The 19985-nt window shown below is 42.8% G+C and overlaps 1 protein-coding gene across 7 annotated transcripts in view; it reads left to right on the plus strand.

Annotated features, from left to right (window-relative positions):
• TRAK1 (trafficking kinesin protein 1) overlaps window positions 1-19985 on the plus strand; it is a 131077-nt gene that overhangs the window by 26582 nt on the left and 84510 nt on the right. The window lies entirely within an intron of this gene.

The raw sequence follows: 19985 nt of genomic DNA on the forward strand, positions 1-19985 counted from the left end.
ATTGCTGTGATGGCAGCTGATAAATCCGTGCAAATTTACAGTCTTTGGGCTTCAAAGAAGTTGCAGTTATTTGGGATACCCAAGGATAATTTATTTGTCACATTCCAGGATCAGCAACAGAAGTGAAAGGCAATAAACATGTTAGTGTGTGTGTGTGTGTATGTATGCTAACAGATACTTTGGTAACTTCAAGCCTCGTTATTAAAGTAATGCCTGTCTGGTTGGTGTGCTGGACTTTGTTCTCCCATTAACATGGAAGTAGAGTACAAGATGACCTGTCCTGGGGTTTGCATGATTTTATTAAGCTCATTTGAGTTTGATTTTCTTGTTTGTAGTTAAATTTGAAACCAGAATGTTCAAAGAGGAAGGAAAAAAAAACCCAAAACGGTTACAAATTACTGCATGCATTTCAAAGCTATCAATTATTTTTCATAGAGCTAAATTATTTTAAGAATAATGGCTTAAATCTTGATGGATCTGAAAAACTTAGTTGCTGTTGGAGAGTTAAGTGCCTGCATTCTGGTGACTGGAAGGTGGGGGAAAAAGAGGTAGAATTTTTCACCCCTAACAAGCGTAGTTACTGCAAACTTGAAATGCAGTTACTGTGGAATTTAAATGTGGGAGAAGTATATATAATTCACTGTTTCTTTTTATTACTCCACAATTTGGCCATCTGAACTCTGTTAAAGGAATGGGTATACTTAGGGAATCTGTAAAAATGGGCAACTGCTTCTAGTCAAGTTAAGGCACGAATGAAGTTTAACTTCTTCTTTTCACATGTTCTTTGTTACAAAACCCATTTTATTTCTGTGCCAAAACAATTTAAAGGGCCTTTGCATGTCTGGGAGCTTTTCAGCTTTGGAACGGTGCCTTTTAGAGCTGTTCCTCTCTCTGTGATTGGCTGACTTGAGGGAAGTTGAAATTCCTTCATCAGAAGCCTTACATTTACCAACTTTATAGCAATGCAGCCGACTGGTATTACCTGCAGTGCTTAAAGTCCCAACACTCACAAAAACTCAGTGCTGATCTTAGGCATCTGCAGGCGAGCAAAGGGTAGGAAATGAAGAATTTTTGTCAAGCTGTTAGCATCTGTAATATGACTTTGCAGATTAAGGGAGTGCAGTCGTAGCTGGATGGAGATAGGGTTTGTATCAGGCAGAAATAACGCCTTTCTTGATAGCTCCTTTTATACTCCTCTTTCCCAGTCCCCACTAGCTCAGGTAGGAATACACAGCAACCAAAGAGCACCTACATTCTCATAGGAGCCCTTGTCTGTAGGGAGTAGACTGAAAGAAAAAAAAAAAAAGTATTATTGAGTGGAGTACATTGGACAGATTTACCTGATCATTCTTCTGTGACTCACTTTCCTCTTGTAAATTCCTGTTTTGGCCCTGACAATGTTTCAGTATTGTTAATTCAGAGTCGCTATTTGCCCCGTGCACTTAACTTACCTACCCTTACTGTTCCTTTCCACTGAGTGTGCTTCCTGTGGGGCTTCTACTTCATCCCACAGCACTTCACAATTTGTTATCCTTATGGAAGAGCACTTGGCTTGCACAGGTGTTGAGGGCTAAAATAAGAGATTTTCAACAGATTTTGACATAAATCCTCTCCTCAATGTATTCTGGGTGTTGTGGTTTGATATATTTACATCCATGCTGTGGCCTACTATGGAAATAATTTGTTCCGGTGAACTGCGTCCCAGAATGTGTCATTAACAGACCGTAAGAAGGCTGGAGGCAGAGGAAACTGCATGGAAGGTACTATTAGAAACTGCCCAGTGAGTGGGCTTGAGGTTTTGTTACATGAGATTGCTTTTATCCATGCCACCTTCTCGCATTCAGAACCAGAGTAGGTCTGCACCAAAACCTGCAGTCTTTGCAGACTAGAAAGAGCTGAATAAATTTTAATGCAATCTTTTAAACAGAACTGGAAGTATTGGAACTAATTTATAGTACATTTGCTAGCCTTTCTAATGAGGATTTTAATGTGGATTATTCTGGGACAAGTAATTTCTAATATGAAATTGGAGATGGATATGTGGCCTTTTAGAGCTTGACTTTACATTATTGCTGGTCATTATGGGGCTGTACAGCAATTACTGGGAAAACGTGAGGATTAGAAGGGATAGGAGTGTATTTCACACTGTGGTTTGTGTTGTTTCTAAATATTGAAACTGTTCTTCAACTGTGGTGCTGTTCCCTGTGATCACATCCCGTCCTGAAAACCTTTCACTCTAACAGAGATGAAATGTGGTTCCTGAAGTCATTTGGCTTCACGCTCACAGGGTTTCATCGCAGACCTGGAACTGGAGTTGAAAAATGTAGTTGACAAAGAAACTTTCAGTACCTCACATGCAGAGAGAATAGCCACCTAGTTAGGCTGAAAAAAATCATGTGAACTTGAAAGCCACTCAAGAGCTTAATTTAGTGGAAGACTGGCCTGAGCGGCTTAATATAGATAGCTCAGATGTCATGTGGAAATTCTAATTTAGACGTGTATTGATATGAGAGACCTTAGGATTATTTTCACTCGTTCCTGGCTGGATTGCTTGTGTGTTTCCTTCCCTTTACCCTACTCCTTATTCTCAGGAAATACAGTATGCTGGCAGCTGGTATTGCACAGCTACGCCTAACTGTGCCAGGGAAAGTGAAGGGAAATGGGCCTTCCAGCACTGGTGCTTTTTCTGTGCTAGCCAGTTCTCAGTGAATTCTTCAAGCTGTTTGGTCTTCAATAAACTTGTGTGGTATTGCTCCCAGAAACTTTGACAAAGGAAGTAAAATAAGAGACACGTATCAGGTAAGGATGTCCTTCAGTATGATAAGAAGTATTGATGACTTCTGAACTGGGCTTTTCCTATTAGTAGGTGAAGCTCTTAAAGTGATGAAAGAGAACGTATCTGGTAGGGAAAACGCCTCTGAAAGCTGAAAGTAGGTACGTTTAGATGCACAACTCTCAGCCTCATCCTTCCGATGGAAAACAAAAGAAATTTGAAAGGTTTATCCTGAAATGGTGTTTTTTTTTTTTTTTTTTTTTAATTGTAGGTAACTGTTGGTTTACTTGCATGTTTCTCAATGCTTTCACTTCACATCACAGCTATCAGCATCAAGAGCACAGTACTTTTTAACTAGGCCCTGACCGTTTTGTTTCTGGCATGGTCAGAAATACATCAATAGGAAGGTCATAGTGCAACTGATGAGACTTGCCCTCCAATGAAAATGTCATGGGAAAAACAAATGGACGAATGGGCTCCCTCTGTATCTCTTGCAGCCATGGAAAATTCTGCTTTGCTAAAACCTCTTTGAGACTTAAGGAAGAAAAAAGCACTCTAAATCTTTACTTAACAAAACATCAACTTTTTTTTTCTTATGTTTTGAAGTATCGCTTCAACTCTACACAGGAATTTATGTGTGATAAAGCTGTCCTGTTGGTCTGGAAGCACTGGGGACTTTAGCTGCATGAGAAAAAATAGAGCACATGCTCAGTGTGGGGTAACTGCTGATATCACTGCCAGGCTTCTTAAAATTAGAGCTCTTTATGCAATCACAGCGTATGACATGTGACTGTGCTGATGGATGTATAGCTTCTAAAAGGGGGAGTTACTCTGGGAGGTGTCAGTGGGAAGGCTACTGTTGTTTTCCATGCAGAGAATTAAAATGTCTCAACAGTTCTGTCTGAGGTAAAATATCTCAAATACAGATGCTGTGAGTCTGAAGATGACCCCCTTAGTGTGTCTCTTTTGTTTGTATTTACCACAAAATTGAACGGAATCTGTCACTTAACACTGACTTTTTGAAGGGGGAAACAGGGAAATACTTATGTTATGGCTTTACTGAGCAATATTGTGTTGATACTGATAAGAAAAAGTTTCCTCAAATTTTTGAGAACATCAACGTGGGGGGCAGCCTGATTCATTTGCATTAGATTTTCTTAAAACTACCTTCTTTCAATAAAATGCAAACCAAATGTTGTTGTTCCATTTGATGCTAATGCATTCTTACCTTTTATGCAGTGCTATCAAAATTCTCCCATCCCCACTTCTGACAGAAAGGTGCCCCACGCTGCTTCCACTTCTGCAGCTCAGAGCTTTGGGTGATGAAGGATCTCATGGTTCTACCTTGGAGCAGCCATCAGAGCATGCAATGAAATAACGCTCATGGCACAGGTACCACACAGAAGTGACTTGGGCAAAACTTTTAACCTCTGCCTGTTTTATTACTATTGTATAGCAAGGAAAATAGCTTTGGAAATGTTGAGTGTTGCCCCTGACCTACCAAGTATTGCATACCTCATTACATGGTGCTTATATACATCCAGAGGGAGAATCAGAGGGCTGCAGAATTGCCATCTAAGGTATATGTAAAGTGTACTGAAGGTGGTTGGTGGGTTTGAATTCCAATTGAGTTCATTGAGGTTGCTTGTGAGGCATCCACCACCATGGGAAAAAATATATATTGTTCTGTCTGCAATGTGCATGCAGTAGAGGCTTCCTGACTCAACAAACAAGTTCTTCAGTCTGCCTCTTCGGTCTCTCTGTCATCACGCTGAGCTGAGGGGCTGCTGCAAGGCCTGTGTGAATGTTTTCTGCTGATAATGTGTATGTCTTGTAGCTGAGGCTATTTTTAGCAGTCTGGTTAGATGCTCAGAGTCCTGCAGAGAGCTCTGGAAGGGAGCTGCCCATGGTTTGCAATGGGAAGGAGGAAGAACGTTCCTTTCATTCCCAACTGTTTTGGCTATTTTTGACTCTTCGTATTTCCTGATAACTTACAAAGAAAACACACGTTTCTCAGGTTTGTTAGGTCAAAAAAGAGAGCATATATTGAGCTAGGAATAATCTCCGTGTTATTGAGGGACGATTGCATGAAAAATACCTTCGTGATTGTAGTGAGGGCTTCTGGATCTTAAGAAACAGAGACCTTTTAGAGTGAATCTCAGAGTTCTTCGTGCATCAGTGGAAAGGCTCTGACCTGAGGCATTTTGGATGAGGTGGGAGTGACGGTCATTTGTGTACTGCATTTGCTTATGCGTGAGGCTTTTCTGGTTGCACGCTAACTAGAGAAGGGTGGTACAGATCGTTCCATCTCTGTCCTCCATTATGAACTTGAGTCAGGAAAGCTGCTGATTTTTCCCGGTGGCAAAACAGCTAGTGAGACTCCCCTGAATACCATGCTTTCCCTGCCTCCTGCCTTGCAACTTTTTTTTAGTGTGTATTTTGATTTAGAACAGAGAGACAAAGGTTGTCCTGGTGTTTCCATCTCCACGTGAGTGGCTGAGTGAATGTGCTTTTCTTGGCTTTCATGTTTATCTCTGCAAATAAAATGTGCAGGTAGGGAATTCAAAATAGAATTCCAGGCTGTTAGAGACTTCTCTAAATGACATACCTGGGAACGCTGCCACATAGCAGAAACATTTTGGTGATGTGTATTTCATTGCTGCAGGGACACAAAAGATAAAGTAAGCCATGTCCGTTGCTACTGTGCTTCATAAAGTAAAGTTCCATGAAATTGAACATTTAAACGTGTGCTGAAGTGAAAGATTGCCTGGCTCTCTTTCTCTGATTTATTGATAAGTTTTGTATGTGCTGCTATGCTGTCCCTTCATATCAGGGATACTATCGTCTACCTGATATGAAACACTTCTTTCCTTCTTTCTCTCAAATGAAAGTACCATTTCAAATGTATATCTTGTCTCCATAAACCAGTCTGGATGTGTTTGGGCTATGTGTCGTCTTCCTTCCTTTTGACTGGCAGGCATTGGCCACGCTCAGACTCCTGTGTGGGAGCTGACTTCTGTGCTATTTGTGCTGTCATGTCTGTTTTGTTGGGCCTAATCTAGTTGTGCCTCTGTGAGATGTTTAATTCTAGGAACTTGAGTTTTATTTTTACAGCTATTTGTAATGTGTCTGAAGAGCCCAGGCCATAGTTAAAACCCAGTGGCTGCGGTGGAGCCTTATGCCTTACAGCTAGAGGAACTGATGATAAATGCAAACTCTACTATGGTAGCTAGACGTTAAACATAGGGTTGAAGGCTGCAGGCATTCATATCTCTCACTGAGCTTGGTGACTGACCTTGGGAACAGACTTTCTTCCCGTCTCTGTAGGAGTGCTCTACCACTGTGCTCTGATGTGCATCTGAATTACTGGAATTGAGGTTTTTAAATAAATAAAGAGTAGAATTAAAAACGTAGTCATCAAGAGCTGAGCAGGACAGATCAGTGACATAGTTGAGATGCATGACTGTAGAAAGAAACTTCCTAATAAACAGGAATAAACGTGCAAGGGGAAAGTGGAAAAAAATTGTCAGAATCTGGAAACCCTCTGCAGCAGCTAAATATGCCTGTAAATCATATGTGGGTTTCAATAGCAAGAAAACAGTCTTTTGTGATATCTATCTGCTTGGGTTTTATATGGCTTCTTGATTGCACTGTAAGTTTGTTCCTCTGTATAAAGGCCTTTGAGAAGTTGATGAATGGCTCTGTTCTTTGCTTGTTCAGTACGTGTAGGTCTGAACGCAATGTAAAGCTCGAGGCAGAATGGAAGCCTATGAGATGACATACAATGCAAAAGTCAGGAGGAGAAAAGGTGCGTGAATAACCCCCAAAATATGGTATCAGCTGTTAAGCGATCTCTTATCTGCTGTCAGATTTGCCCTGCGTTGTTGCTTTCCTGCCTCACTGTAGATAGGCTTCACCGTAGCTAAAATGAATGCAAGCTGTAAAAAACCCTTCAGTTTGTTATCAACATTGGCATGTTAGCACTTGTTTCCCAATAGGACTCTGTGGGAGACCTTACAGGTGCATCCTGTATTGTTCCTTGCAATTTCATGGTGTGACTGGGGAAACTGGTCTCTTATCTGGCCCTTTTGGCTCCTGTGCAAGTGATCTTAGCCTAGAAAATCGCAGATCCAAGTCAAATTGGTGACCTTTTCTTTGTGTTTATTAATAGACCTTCTTGTTTCTATGACGGTGTAGGCAGAGGGAGACAGAGGAAGGGGGTCAGCAGTGGTCCATCCCTCAGAAAGCAGCAGCAGAGTGCCTCACTTGGATTGCAGGGATTGCTCGTGCTGTGAGCAGGTACCAACACATCCAGCTCTGAGAGGCAGTGCTAGATTTAGTGCTGTTTAAAAGCCGACTGCTCTTTTTAACTATAGGAGAGTGGCTGGTTTTGGCCTTGGCATGTCTGTTGCTGGAGTTGGTGGAATGTTACACGGGAGTTACTGAATCACTGAGTCATGGGAAACTGTTACTGTTCTTCCTCTTCCTCCCTGTGAGGCTCCAGAGCGGTGAGAAGCTCACTACCGAAGTGACCTATTGATATCTTTATTCTAAAGAAGGGCAATGAAGCTGGGAGAGGTCTGGAGCACGAGTCTTATGGGGAGCGGCTGAGGGAGCGGGGATTGTTCAAGTCTGGAGAAGAGGCTCAGGGGAGACCTGATCTCTCCCCACAGCTGCCTGAGGGGAGGCTGTGGCAAGGTGGGGGTCGGCCTCTTCTCCCAGGTAACAGTGATAGGATAGGAGGGAATGGCCTCCAGTTGTGCCAGGGGAGATTTAGATTGGATATGAGGAAATGTTTCTTCTCTGAAGGAGCAGTGAGGCAGTGGCACAGACCAGAGGAGGTGGTGGAGTCACCATCGTGGGAGGTGTTCAGGAACCCTGTGGATGTGGCACTGAGGGACGTGGGCAGTGGGTGTGGTGGGATGGGCTGGTAGTTGGACAAGGTGATCTTAGGAATCTTTTCTAGCCTTTTGATTCTCCATTTAATAATATAAACAAGTATATGCACTTCCCCCTCTTTCCACAGTGAAGGACAGGCACATGAAAACTGAGCTTTTCTGTGGTTGGCGGTGGTTCATTAGGGACAGAAGAGCCTATAGAAAAACACTGTAATATTACAAAGCACAATTCTGAACTGGTGGCAGAATGCTTTGCTGAGAAGAGCAGAATGTGATTCTTAGTAGTAATGAGGTGCTGTGTTTGAGTCTGGATCCAGAACAGTGAGGGAGGTAGGGGTGATCTAGCGTACCAGGCTTCTACTTTGTAGTAGGAATAACTGTAATGTTTAATTTCCTGCATCTTGTTAGGGGGAAAAAAAAGGCAATTTTTATTTTGGAATACAGTCACTACTTTTGCTAGAGCTGGTGTATGATGGTTTGTACTGTCATATCTTTCTGGCTGAAAGGATGCCCAGTAATTTGTTAAACAAATCCCTGGATGCTAGTTGTTAAGAGGAAGTGATGGCCTGGAGATTTCTACTGCTGTTGGACATGTTTTGTAATGGCAATTCAGTATTTTTCATGGGAAATTCTTAATTCTTAGACCTCAAAATCTCAGGTGGGTGCTCTATAATGTATCAACTTGCTTGTGCTTAACGTGTGGCTGTGTTTGGATTGGACAAATTTTTTCCCATGTGAACTGTAGAAGGAGTTAAACGAGCTGACTTCATTTCAGGGAAGTCAGTGTCCATAGAGAACGGAGAATTATTCTTCTGGAAGTGCTGTTTCAGTGATACGATGTGCAGCTGTTTTCAAGCAAGCTCATTCTTCCCGGTCTGCCAGGTTAGGTTGCAAGGAAGTGCTCCCCAGGCCCTGTTCAGTAACATGGAGAGCTTCACATTGTCTTCTCTTAGTGGAAGAGATGCAATAAAGCTTTGATGTCTGTTTCTAGGATGCAGTAGACCGAGAACAAACAGAACTAATGAGGGCTAAGTAATGAAGTTTGGGGTTGCTCTCTCTGAAAGCACTTTTCAAATGTTATTGGCTTCAGCTGTAAATCTTGGCCACGTTTTTACCTGTTTTCAATCAGTGAAGAGTTAGTATGCCAAATGAGCAACCTGCATGGAGAATTTACAGAGTAGGTAAAGTGATCTGTTCCTCTCAGGAAATCCTGTGTTTATATTCAACATGCAGGCCTGGCTTTCCATTTTGCTTGTTTGTCTGGAAATCTGAATCTTCACAGCTCCCTTGACAGACACTGCCTTTCTTATTTTTTTGTGCACTAGCAAAAGGTATTTAAAACAGTCAGGCAGTTGTTTCTTTGCGATGCTTTCTTCTGTTGTCATAGGTTATTGTCTTCAGAGATAACCACTGGTCCTGAAAGTCCAAAAGATGTCCTAAATCAGGGTAAATGTTATCATACCCAATACTTGGTTTCCTAAAAATGATAACTTTGCTTGTGATACAGTAAAATATGTGCATGAGTCAAGAATACAAATCCCAGTTGTTGTTCTGCAGCTGTTAAGGCCTTTGCCTTCCTTAGGCCAGTCTGCCACACTTAAGCTTTCTTTTCAACTGGGGGACAAAAAAACCCAGCAGATGTGATATTTTTCTGTTTTTTTTCCATTGAAAGAAATGTGTGTGAGCTTCAAATGCTGCTTTCTCTGAACTCGTAAACCTTCATGTTTTCCTGTACTTTCAGCTTTACTCTGTGTTTCTGCTATTTTACTGTATTTGCCCTGTTGCTTTCTGTCACCGTGCAGATTGTTTCTGCTTCTGTACTGAAAGGTGGGTTGTCAGAGAAATTTCAGTCTCCCAGTGGAGTTGTAAAGCACGCATAGCAGAAGATGCTGAGCACAGGAATAACATGTCCATCAAAGAACTTCTCCTGGCTAAGAACTGGCTTGGTTGCTTGCCTGAGGCTATTGGTATACTCAGAATGCTTTCTGACTGGGTGCTAAGATATGAATAAGTCATGAGGCATGCTGATAAGTGAGAAAATGAATTGACTGATTGGTGAGCAGTCAGCTTGCCTGTTCTCCTACAGCAGTTCAGTCCTTCCTCCATCAGCAGAGGTTTGCTATGAAGGTAAGTGGGACGCAGCTTGGCTCAGTACTTGCTTGCTGCCTGTACTGTGACTAGTGAGTAAGGGAAATCCCATGTCCAGAACTACCCCTGGTGCATTCTGGGCAATATATATGTGCATATAGGAATGTATCCAAGGATGTCTTCAACATCAAAACAAAAAACAGAACCTCTCAAGTGCACTATTGCACTTACTTTCCGAAATCAATTTCCAGACTTCTGGAAAAATGTGATCCTTCTCTATTTAGTGACCTCAGATTCTTATTTTTGTGGTCCTTTGGGAAAGCCACGGTGCTGGATTTCAATGACCTTACATAATTCGGAAAGACGATTTATTCTTGAAGTGAAGCATAACTTACCACATTTAACTTGCATTTTTACCTCTTAGCTTGTGTTTTTGTGTAGTTCCCCCCACCCCCATAAGGAGATGTTGTGCGTAAAGGCTGTATTGCAGTGTTGCCATTGCCATGTTCGCTTAATGCCCCTGGAGTTTTCTTAAAACACTGTTCTGAACTCTGCAAGTGTAACTTTGACTTTAATGGCACTGAGCCACAGATGCATTGGCCCAGTTTCCTAAAATTCCACAGCCTGTTGTTAAGATAAACAATTCTGGGTTCCCAAGAATACAGATGCATGTATATGGTAATACACTGGGTATACAGAGCAACCTTTAAACGACCATCTGTTATTTTCCTATTTCATTTTTCCTATTTCATTTTTGATGCTTGAGCACAAACTTCGTAAGCAGGAAACTGACTTGAGAGAATAATTGTGCCGGCTTCTAAATGATGTTTTGAGAACAGCTGTTGGGTTTCTCCCTTCTGCTGCTGACTTTGTATGGAGGCTGAAGGAGGGCGGTCTCACAGAGATGGTTGTGCTGAGATGCACCCTGGTTAGTCAGCAGCTCCTGTCCCAGTGCCGGGAAGCCCACGTGACCGGAGCTTGGGTAGGAGGCCAAGGATTGCTGGTTGCTTAGGTTATTTGTGGTCTTGTTGTGTCTCTCCTCAGCACTTGTACCTAAGAGGCTTTTAAGGCCTGTGTATCCACAGGAGTTGGAAGTCTGGCTTTGTACTCCTTCAAGAGGGCATCAATCTGCATTTCTTCCCAACCCACAGCTTTGCAGATGGGCTGTAATTACAGAGCTTCTGCTGGAGCTGGGTTCAGTTCACACACGCCCTCTAAAACATGGTATCCTGTGTGGTTGAAAACTCTGCTTCCATACCTAACTACATGAGAAAAGACAGCAAAAGAGGATGAATATGAGGCACTTAAACAGCCAGTTAGGAAGCTGTGGAGTAGCTTCCAAACAACTATTTGCATGTTTAGGGTTATGGGGTAAAACCTCAAAGAGTGAGGGAGGTTCTCGGTGCATAGTACAGTTGCTGGAGCACAGGGAGAGCCTTGCTGCCTGTAAGTGTGGGCCTCTGAAGCTAGCAGATCTTCCCGGTGTCCTGTGCAGAGCGGGAGTTAGCGGGAGTTGGTGGTATGGCCTGCCTTAGTGGTAAGCCTCCGGATTGGCATTGCCAAAATGGCTGCTGGCAGCAGTAAGCAACTTCTGGTGCTCACTTTCTGGAAGAATGGAATATTCTCACTGAACAAATTGGAGGATTTTTTTTCTTCTGTGGATTAAGATGCTTCATTCTCACTGTCTTTGTGCAGTAAGAAGCAGTGAAGAAAAGCAGCAGTCTTGGTTGTACATAAAATGTGCTCTTTTATGTAAATATTCTCTGAAAGACAGCTATCAAAATTTAAAATAATTATCCTTTTCCAATCTTGTAAAACAGTACCTTTTTGTTGTTTTTGTTTTTAATCACATCAACACTACAGCGACTCTTAAATCATTGTGGAAAGTGGGGAAATTAAAGAAAAATAATAAAATCCTCCTGTAAGAGGAGAATGACGATAGTAGTGCAAAACCAGATTAAAATCCACCCCCTCTGGTTTTAAATCACAATATCTGGTTTGAGTCAGTCTGTTCATTGTTTAGAATTACTCAGCTAAAACTGTGCCTTTGCCTAAAGCTGTTGGCAGTTAGGTTTGTGGTATCTTTGTTTAAATAGGATCTTGCTGGGGAGCCGCCATTATAGTGAGGGCTTTCAGCTGTTTTCACTGCTTTCGTTTGTGCTCTCACATGCTGAGGAAGAAGGGTTTTGGCTTGGAATGGTAATGTATTTTAATGTGAATATCTCTACTTGCTGCTTGCTGTCCTAGGCCCAGGTGTTGTTTGCTTTGTTTTCCCCCTTACTATTAGCTAATTGGTGCGTGTTTAGTGTGTTTGTGACTCTCTTCTGGTCAAGTGCTCTCGCTCCTCCTTCCTGTGGGGAGGAAATGGGCCCAGGCGGTGTTTTGCTCTTCTGCTGTATTTTGGACGAGTTGTGATCAGCCTGCCCCTCTCTCCTATGCCTTCTCCCAGCTAGTGGAAGAGGAGTAGCAAATACTTCTGTGGTCTTTGAAGGTTGTAGAGGAGCAGAGAACTGGGAAACGTTACACTCCTGTGGTGTATAAATGGCGCTTTGGGCTTCTGTTGATGCTATTCCTATCTATATTTTTTGAAGACCTGTTTTGCTGCTGGTGTAATAGTTTCCATCGTACATGAGCTGTTTGACAGGTCTTTGATATGTGTATTTTTTTAAGCAGTACTGGGAGATGTGCTGTTAGGCAGAATGTGTGTTAATGCACTGAAGCTGACATTCGTGCAGAGTAGGTTGAGTATTGGTTGTGTATGAGACCGGAGTTCATGCGTGCTAAATATGGCAGCAGCCTAATCCCAAATGATTCAGTGTTTTTGTGGATGGTGGTGGTAGTGGATTTTTTTTAAGTCATTAGGTTCTTTCCTTCAGCAAGCATTGGACTGTGTCCCTTGAGCCATGCCCATCCTGCCTTGTTCTACCTCAGTGAGCCCACTGAGTATCCAGGAGTGTGAATAAAAAATACACGTCCATGGTGTTTATGGCTTGCAGTGCTCTATCTCTAAGCTCTGTATTATAACCTGATGGATTCCTCCTCACTACAAGCCAGGTAGGCAGCATGTGTGGCTAAGGTCTTCCAGCCAGCAGCATGATACGTTGCAAGAAAGGAGGTGTACTGTTTTGTTTTGTTTTTTTAACTGTTTTCAGTTTATTTGCTCACTAATCAGGAAGGGGAAGAGGGGAGGGCAAGTTTGGTGGCCTACATTAAACAAAGAGATGGAGCTTCTGATGTAACATGAGACTTAGACAAGAAAAAACTATTTATAGAGCCCTGCAGCATTTGCCTCGAGGAACTTTAGAGGGGGCAGTGTGCATGAAGAGGCTGAGCACATGTGTGAGCACTCGCAGCTGCCAAGGTCACAGCAGAGTTTGTCCTACAGAGCACTTCCACTTTCCCTTGCCCTGAGGGAAGCAGGCTGATGGGCTCACTCTGAAGGCCAAGTCCTGGTGGTGAGAAACTGGTTTGTGGAGAACAGTGGGGGTTTTCAGTTATTTTTTCCCCCTTTTTCTAGCTTTTTATTTGCAGTGTTTTAGCTTGTATTACTTTTCGAGAGAACATGACTCGGTTTGGTGACTTATTAGTCAGACAAGGCCAAACAAGGTCACGGAAGCAGCTTTGAAGAGACAGAGATTAAGGTTTTATGCTTTTCATGTTTGTTTTCACTGAGGTATCTTGTTGGTTATTGTTGTTGATATTCTGGATTTTGCTTTAATGCTTGCTTTTTTTATTCTGAATGACATTGCCATGTGATTGATTGTTAACCAGATATCGATCTCTTCTTTTGATGCCTTCATATGCTTAATCCTTGCTGGTTATGAAACTTATATTTAAAAAAAAAAAAGACTCCAGATGCCTTCAAGACTTCAGCTTAAAAAAGTTATGTAGTGATTTCATATGAATAGTCATGGTTGGTAGGTGAAGTCCCTGGTTACTGGATAAAGACGACATTGCACCCACTTCTATGAGCGATAGGAAGGGTGACCCGAAGAACTACTGACCTGTTTGCACTGTTACCTCAGTACTGGTGAAGATCATGGAGCAGGTCCTTCTGGAAGCTATGCTAATGCACATCGAATAGAGGGAGGTGTTATGGAATAACCAGATGGCTTCACCAAGGACCAGTTTTGCCTGACCAACCCTGTCCTGTTTTATGATGGTGTAACTGCATTGGCGGACAAGAGAAGAGCTACTGATGTAATCTGTCTAGACTTAAGTAAAGCCTTTGACACGGTTTCCTATAAAATCCTTCTCTCCAAATTGGAAAGACGTGAATTTGATGGGTGAATTGTTCTGTGGATGAGGAACTGATGATGAGATCATACTCAGAGAGTGGTGGTAATCAATGGCTCAGTGTTTGGATGGAGATCAGTGATGAATGGTGTCCCTCAGGGGTCAGTTCTGGGACAGATGCTTTTCAATATCTTCATCAGTGACATTGACGATGAGGTCGAGTGCTCAGCAAGGCTGCAGATGACACCAAGCTGTGGGGTGCAGTTGACATGCCAAGGGACAGGATGCCATCCAGAGGGACCTAGACAGGGCTGGGGCAGTGGGCCCAGGAGAACCTCCTGAGGTTCAACACATCCAAGTGTAAAGTCTTGCACCTGGGTCACAGCAACCCCAACTATCAGTACAAGCTGGAGGATGTAAGGATGGAGCACAGCCCTGCCAAAAAGGACCCTGAGATACTGCTGGACTGCAAGGTGGACCTGAGGCAGCAATGTGTCCTTGCAACGCAGAATGCTGACTTTATTCTGTATTGCATCCAAAGAAGTGTGGTCAGCAGGGCAAGGGAGGTAACTCTGCACCTCTGCTCTGCACTGGTGAGGTCTCACCTGGAGTACTGTGTTTGGATGTGGAGTCCTCAGTACAGGAGAGACGTGGACCTGTGGGAGCGCATCCAGAGGAGGGCCACAAAAATGACACAAGGGATGGAACACCTCCCCTGTGAGGCTGAGAGCTGGGGCTGTTCAGCCTGGAGAAGAGAAGGCTCTGTAGAGACCTGAGAGCGGCCTTTCAGTAACTAAGGGGGGCTGTAAGAAAGAAAGTAACAGTCTCTTTAGCATGGTCTGTTATGATAGGACAAGGGGAAATGGTTTCAAACTAGAAGAGGGGAAATTTGGGTTGGGCCTTAAAGAAGGAGTGTTTTTACGATAAGGGTGGTAAGGCACAGAAGCAGGTTGCCCACAGAGGTGGTGGGTGCCCCATCCCTGGAGATGTTCAGGGTCAGGCTGGATCAGACTCTGAACATCTGATGTAGCTATAGGTGTCCCTGTTCATTACAGAGGAGTTGGACTAGATGACCTTTGAGGGTCCCTTCCAACTGCAAAGATTCTGTGATTCTACATAGGAGTGCCTGTACTTTGGAGAGCGTACCCTTAAGAAGGGCCTTTGTAGCAGGACATGTGACACAACTCTGGGAGGTGATTCCTATTTAATTGGCTAACTGAAAAGATTCCAACCCGCCTCAAAAAAAAAAAAAAAGTGTAGAGAATAGTTTAAAAGTAGTACAGGGCTTGAGTAGAAGGGTCTGTGTGATGTTGGGGCAGCAGATAGCTTTGCCTGAGTCAAAGCCTGACACAAAAACCCTATTAAGCAGGAAAGGGGTGGGGGGGAGAGTGGTGTTATCTCCATGGAAACCTATGGAAGATTTTTCATTGAAAGTTTCTCACGTGGCTTTGATGCTTTGAATAATGGTATAGTCTAAAGTTTTCCAAGGTGCTTGATCAATTTTGCAGCAAATTAAAGGAATAATATATTCTAACATCAGAAATGCAGAACTTATTTTTATGTAAGTTGCTGGATGGTAAATAAACTGCTTGTCTCTGTCACTTACAAGTGACACTTGGACTGTTTGTGTCTCTCTAGTTATGTCTGAGCAGTCAGCATTCTACATACATATTTAAAACCTAGCTCCTTAATGGAAAATAAAACCCATCTTATTAGGTTATATAATAAAGCACAAGATAAAATCAACTCAAAATTATTTGGGATCAAATTCAGTCTTTAACTAAAAGTGAGTCTACATCAAAGTCAGTTCTGTTGCAAATAGTTGAGTTTTTATGGTCTGAAAAAGTATATTTAAATGGGTATAGGCATTTAAGCCCACCCGCTCACATAGGGAGGAAATCAGAAGGGAAATAGTTTACACATGCAAAAAACAAAACAGCAAAAACTGTAGGTGCTCCTTAATTTACTAACTTGTATCTTGCAAGCAGATTGCTTGAATCTTGTTAAGTTGCTTTGGTCAACACAGCCATTATTTTTGAAGCACAGACCAAGAACTTCATTCTGAATTACAGGGGGATATGAGCATGTTAATCTATTTCACGATTGGGAAGACATCAAAACTGGCTTTGATTCACTCCGGTGTCTGGATGGGGTATTTTGCATCAGAAGACAGTTTTTGATGTAAATAAGAAGCTTGAGGGTTCTTAAAGAACTTAGTAAAACTTAGCAGACTTAGTAAAATAAGTTGTTTATTGAATTTACAAAACGATGTACAAAACAGGGGAAAACCTTTCTGGTGGGACTCTTGCAAGTACATGAAAGGGAGAAATCTGCGCACCCTGAAACCCTCTGAAGTATATAATCATCAGACTTAGCCTGGAGCTACCGAGCTCTGATCCTGCAGGTGCTGAGTGCAAAACTTCCTTGATTCTGTGGCACCCAGAGGCTCTGTCTAAATCAACAAGAACTAAGGTCAGTATGGGTAGGTGAGTAGATAGAAGCTGTTGGTGCTGTAACTTCTCAAATCTTTATTATAGATTTGAGTGGATTACTTTAGATTAGATTTAGTTTGGCAGCTTGCGCTGAATGCCCCCGCTATCTGTGCAGCCTGAAGCTTTCTGGAGGAGAATAGTATTGTCAGTATGTGCTCAGATGGCCTAGCGATGATGTAGCCCATATAGTTATTTGTATCATAGAATTACAAGGTTGGAGAGGACCTACAAGACCATCTAGTCCAGCTGTCCTCCCATTACCATTGCTTCCACAAGCTACTAAGCCATCTCTCGTAGCTCCTCATCCAGACACCTCTTGAACACTGCCAGGGACAGTGACTCTACCACCTCCCTGGGTCATTCCAGTGCCTGACCGCTCTCTGGGAGAAAAAACTTTTCCTTATGTCTCATCTAAATCTCCTCTGGTACAACTTGTGACCGTTTTCTCAGGTCCTGTTTGTTGCCTGGGAGAAGAGGCCAAAACCCTCCTCATCACAACCTCCCTTCAGGAAGTTGTAGAGCGGAATGAGGTCTCCCCTGAGCCTCCTCTTCTCCAGCCTAAATAATCCCAGCTCCCTCAGCCTCTCTCCATAAGATTTGTGCTCCAAACCACTCACCAGTTTCGTTGCCCTTCTTGTAGCCTCATCCTGTTCCTGTTTGGTAGGAGGTTGTATCTGAAGTACTCACTGTGGCAGAGTTTTCAGGTTCTCTTCCTCAATTCCTCACATGAATTGAGCTCGTGTGAAGTGAAGTTGTTCTGAGAAACCAACTAGCTCAACAGTAAATGGTTTTGCTTCAAAACTGTGCTCTTGATTTAAACTAACAGATAAAGTATGAGAGTATACAGAACAATTTATCTGAATTTGCAGTTGTTTGATCAAGCTGACTAAAAAATGTTCGAAGTTGAATAATCAGCACAGAGGCAGTCAGTGGCTTTTGGATAGCGTGTTGGTGGTACGTGTTCCCGTTTTGTGACTGCAGTCAATTGCTGTCACTGCAATCCAAGGTGGTAATGGGACTAATGTTACAAATTCTGCATGGCTGGCATTGCTGGTCTCTGGATAGTCACATCAGAGAATAATTCGATCTCTTTTGTGGCTCTTGGGGGAAGAACTACATTAACTCATTTGCGTCATTAGATTCGAAGCTAGGATGTGTTTAATCCTGGCTGCAGGAAAACTTTAAGCCACTTGCTGTCCCACACTCATCTGATGCATTTCATTTATGTTTATATTAAATACATGCTGTGGGAGGCTCAACTGTCCTCCCCTAAAACTCTTTGCAAATGGACAAAGGTTTTTCTTCTAATAGCCAGAACCTAGAAACTAAGTGACATGGAGAATTGTTCTTTTCTTTACCGCAGAACTGCCAAATTTGGGCTATTCTCTGATGTAATTGCCTAACAGCTTTGAACTGTTTCGCCTTAGTAGTTAGAGCTGGCTAACTTCTTCAATATAGAGTGTAGTGCTGGCTAACCACAAGTCAATTTTGATCTTTTTTTTTTTCTTTTGTAGTCAAAGCTACCACAAGTACACTGCAGTTCACTTTTTGGTTAAGTCTTCATATTGCCCTGCAGTCACATCATCCAAACTATTATGTAGATAGACTTACTATTAGATGACAGTAGTATTTGGTGTATGTAGAATTCAAGCATTTCCTATAGCTAGGCTTGTGAACTTTGGATTTTAAGCATTTATTGGATTAAACCAAAATCTTTATGTGGTTCAGAGGAGGTCTGCAGGAACAAGTCTTCATGCTTGTGTTGCTGTTCTTTTGACGTTCAAGTTTTACAGAACCACAGAATCATAGGAGCTGGAAGGGACCTATGGATGTGATTGATCCAGTCCCAATCACCTACTACAGCAGATTCCCTATAGTAGATTACACAGGAAAACATCCACATAGGTTTTGAATATTTCCAGAGAAGGAGTCTCCACAGCCTCCTCCTGCAGCTTGTTCCAGTGCTCTGTCACCCTCACAGTAATGAAGTTTTTCTTCATGTTCAGATGGAATTTCCCATGGTTCAGTTTGTGTCCATAGCTCCCTTGTTCTGTCATTGTGCACCGCTGAAAAGAGCCTGGCCCCCTCATCTTGACACTTGACCTGTAGACATTTTTAAGTTGATAAAATCCCCTCTCAACCTTCTCTCCCTCTGAATGAGCAGCCCCAGCTCTCAGCCTTTCTTCATAAGAGATGTGCTCCAGGCCCCTTGTCATTTCTGTGGCCCTCTGCTGGACTCTCTCTAGAAGTTCCCTGTCTTTCTTGAATTGAGGGGCCCAGAAATGAACAAAGCATTCCAGGTGCAGCCTCACCAGGACAGAGTAGAGAGGGAGGATCGATTCACTCAACCTGTTAGCCATGCACTTTTTAATGCGCCCCATTGGCCACCTTGGTCTCAAGGGCACAGTGCTGGCTCATGGCCAACTTGTTGTTTTCCAGGACACCCAGGTCCTTCTCTGCAGAGCTCCTTTCCAGCAGGTCAGCCCCTAGCCGGTACTGATGCATGTAGTTATTCCTCCCCATGTGCAGGGCAGGTACTTGCCCTTGTTGAACCTCACACAGTTCCTCTCTACCTGGCTTTCCGAGCCTGTCCAGGTCTTGCTGAAAGACAGCACAGCCTTCAGATGTGTCAGCCACTCCTCCCCACTTCATATCATCAGCAAACTTGCTGAGGGTGGACTCTATCCCTTCCTCCAGGTCATTGATGATGATGCTTAATGAGACTGCACCCAGTACCATTGCGTGGGGAGCACTGCTAGCTACGGGCTTCCAATTAGACTCTGTGCTGCAGATTACAACCCTTTGAGCTTTGCCATCTCCAGTTCTCAAACCACCTCACTGTCCACTCATTTACCCCATATTTCTTACCTACAAGGATGTTATGGGAGACAGTGTGAAAAGCTTCTCTGAAGTCAGGATAGACTACGTTCACTGCTCTTCCCTTGTCTAACCAGCCAGTCATGACATTATAGCAGGCTATCAGGTGGGTCAGACATGATTTCCCCTTGGTACATTTGTGTTGACTACTGTCATAAGTTTCTCTTGCAAATCATTGTTTTTGCACAGTAAACTGACATGGTTAAAAACATATAAATGGTAAACTTTGGAGAACTGCAATCTTTCTGTAGACAAGTTTACAATGAAGAAATAACGCATCCCAAATATAAGTGTTCTTTTTGAGACCCAGGTCTGTTTATTGACCCCAAACTGTCATTTTGTTTAGACTGGTAGGAATGGTGCAATACAGCCACTGTGGCAAAAGCTGAGTTAAATCATACTAGGTTGAATAGAAGAGTTGAATTTAAATCCTGCGTGCAGACACAGCCATCTTAAACTGCTGCTGTTCACATACAGAGCAGAAGGAATTACATGCATGGGTTTTTCATCAAGAAAAGTTATACTTTGGCTTTCAAATTGTGTACCTGTTTGGCTGCCAGAAGGAGTAAATAGGAAACACTGCAATGACATTTTTATTGTCTTCCAGTTATGATCACTGTG

Source organism: Gallus gallus, chromosome 2 (assembly GCF_016699485.2).
Source record: "Gallus gallus isolate bGalGal1 chromosome 2, bGalGal1.mat.broiler.GRCg7b, whole genome shotgun sequence".
In the NCBI taxonomy this organism is placed as follows: domain Eukaryota; kingdom Metazoa; phylum Chordata; class Aves; order Galliformes; family Phasianidae; genus Gallus; species Gallus gallus.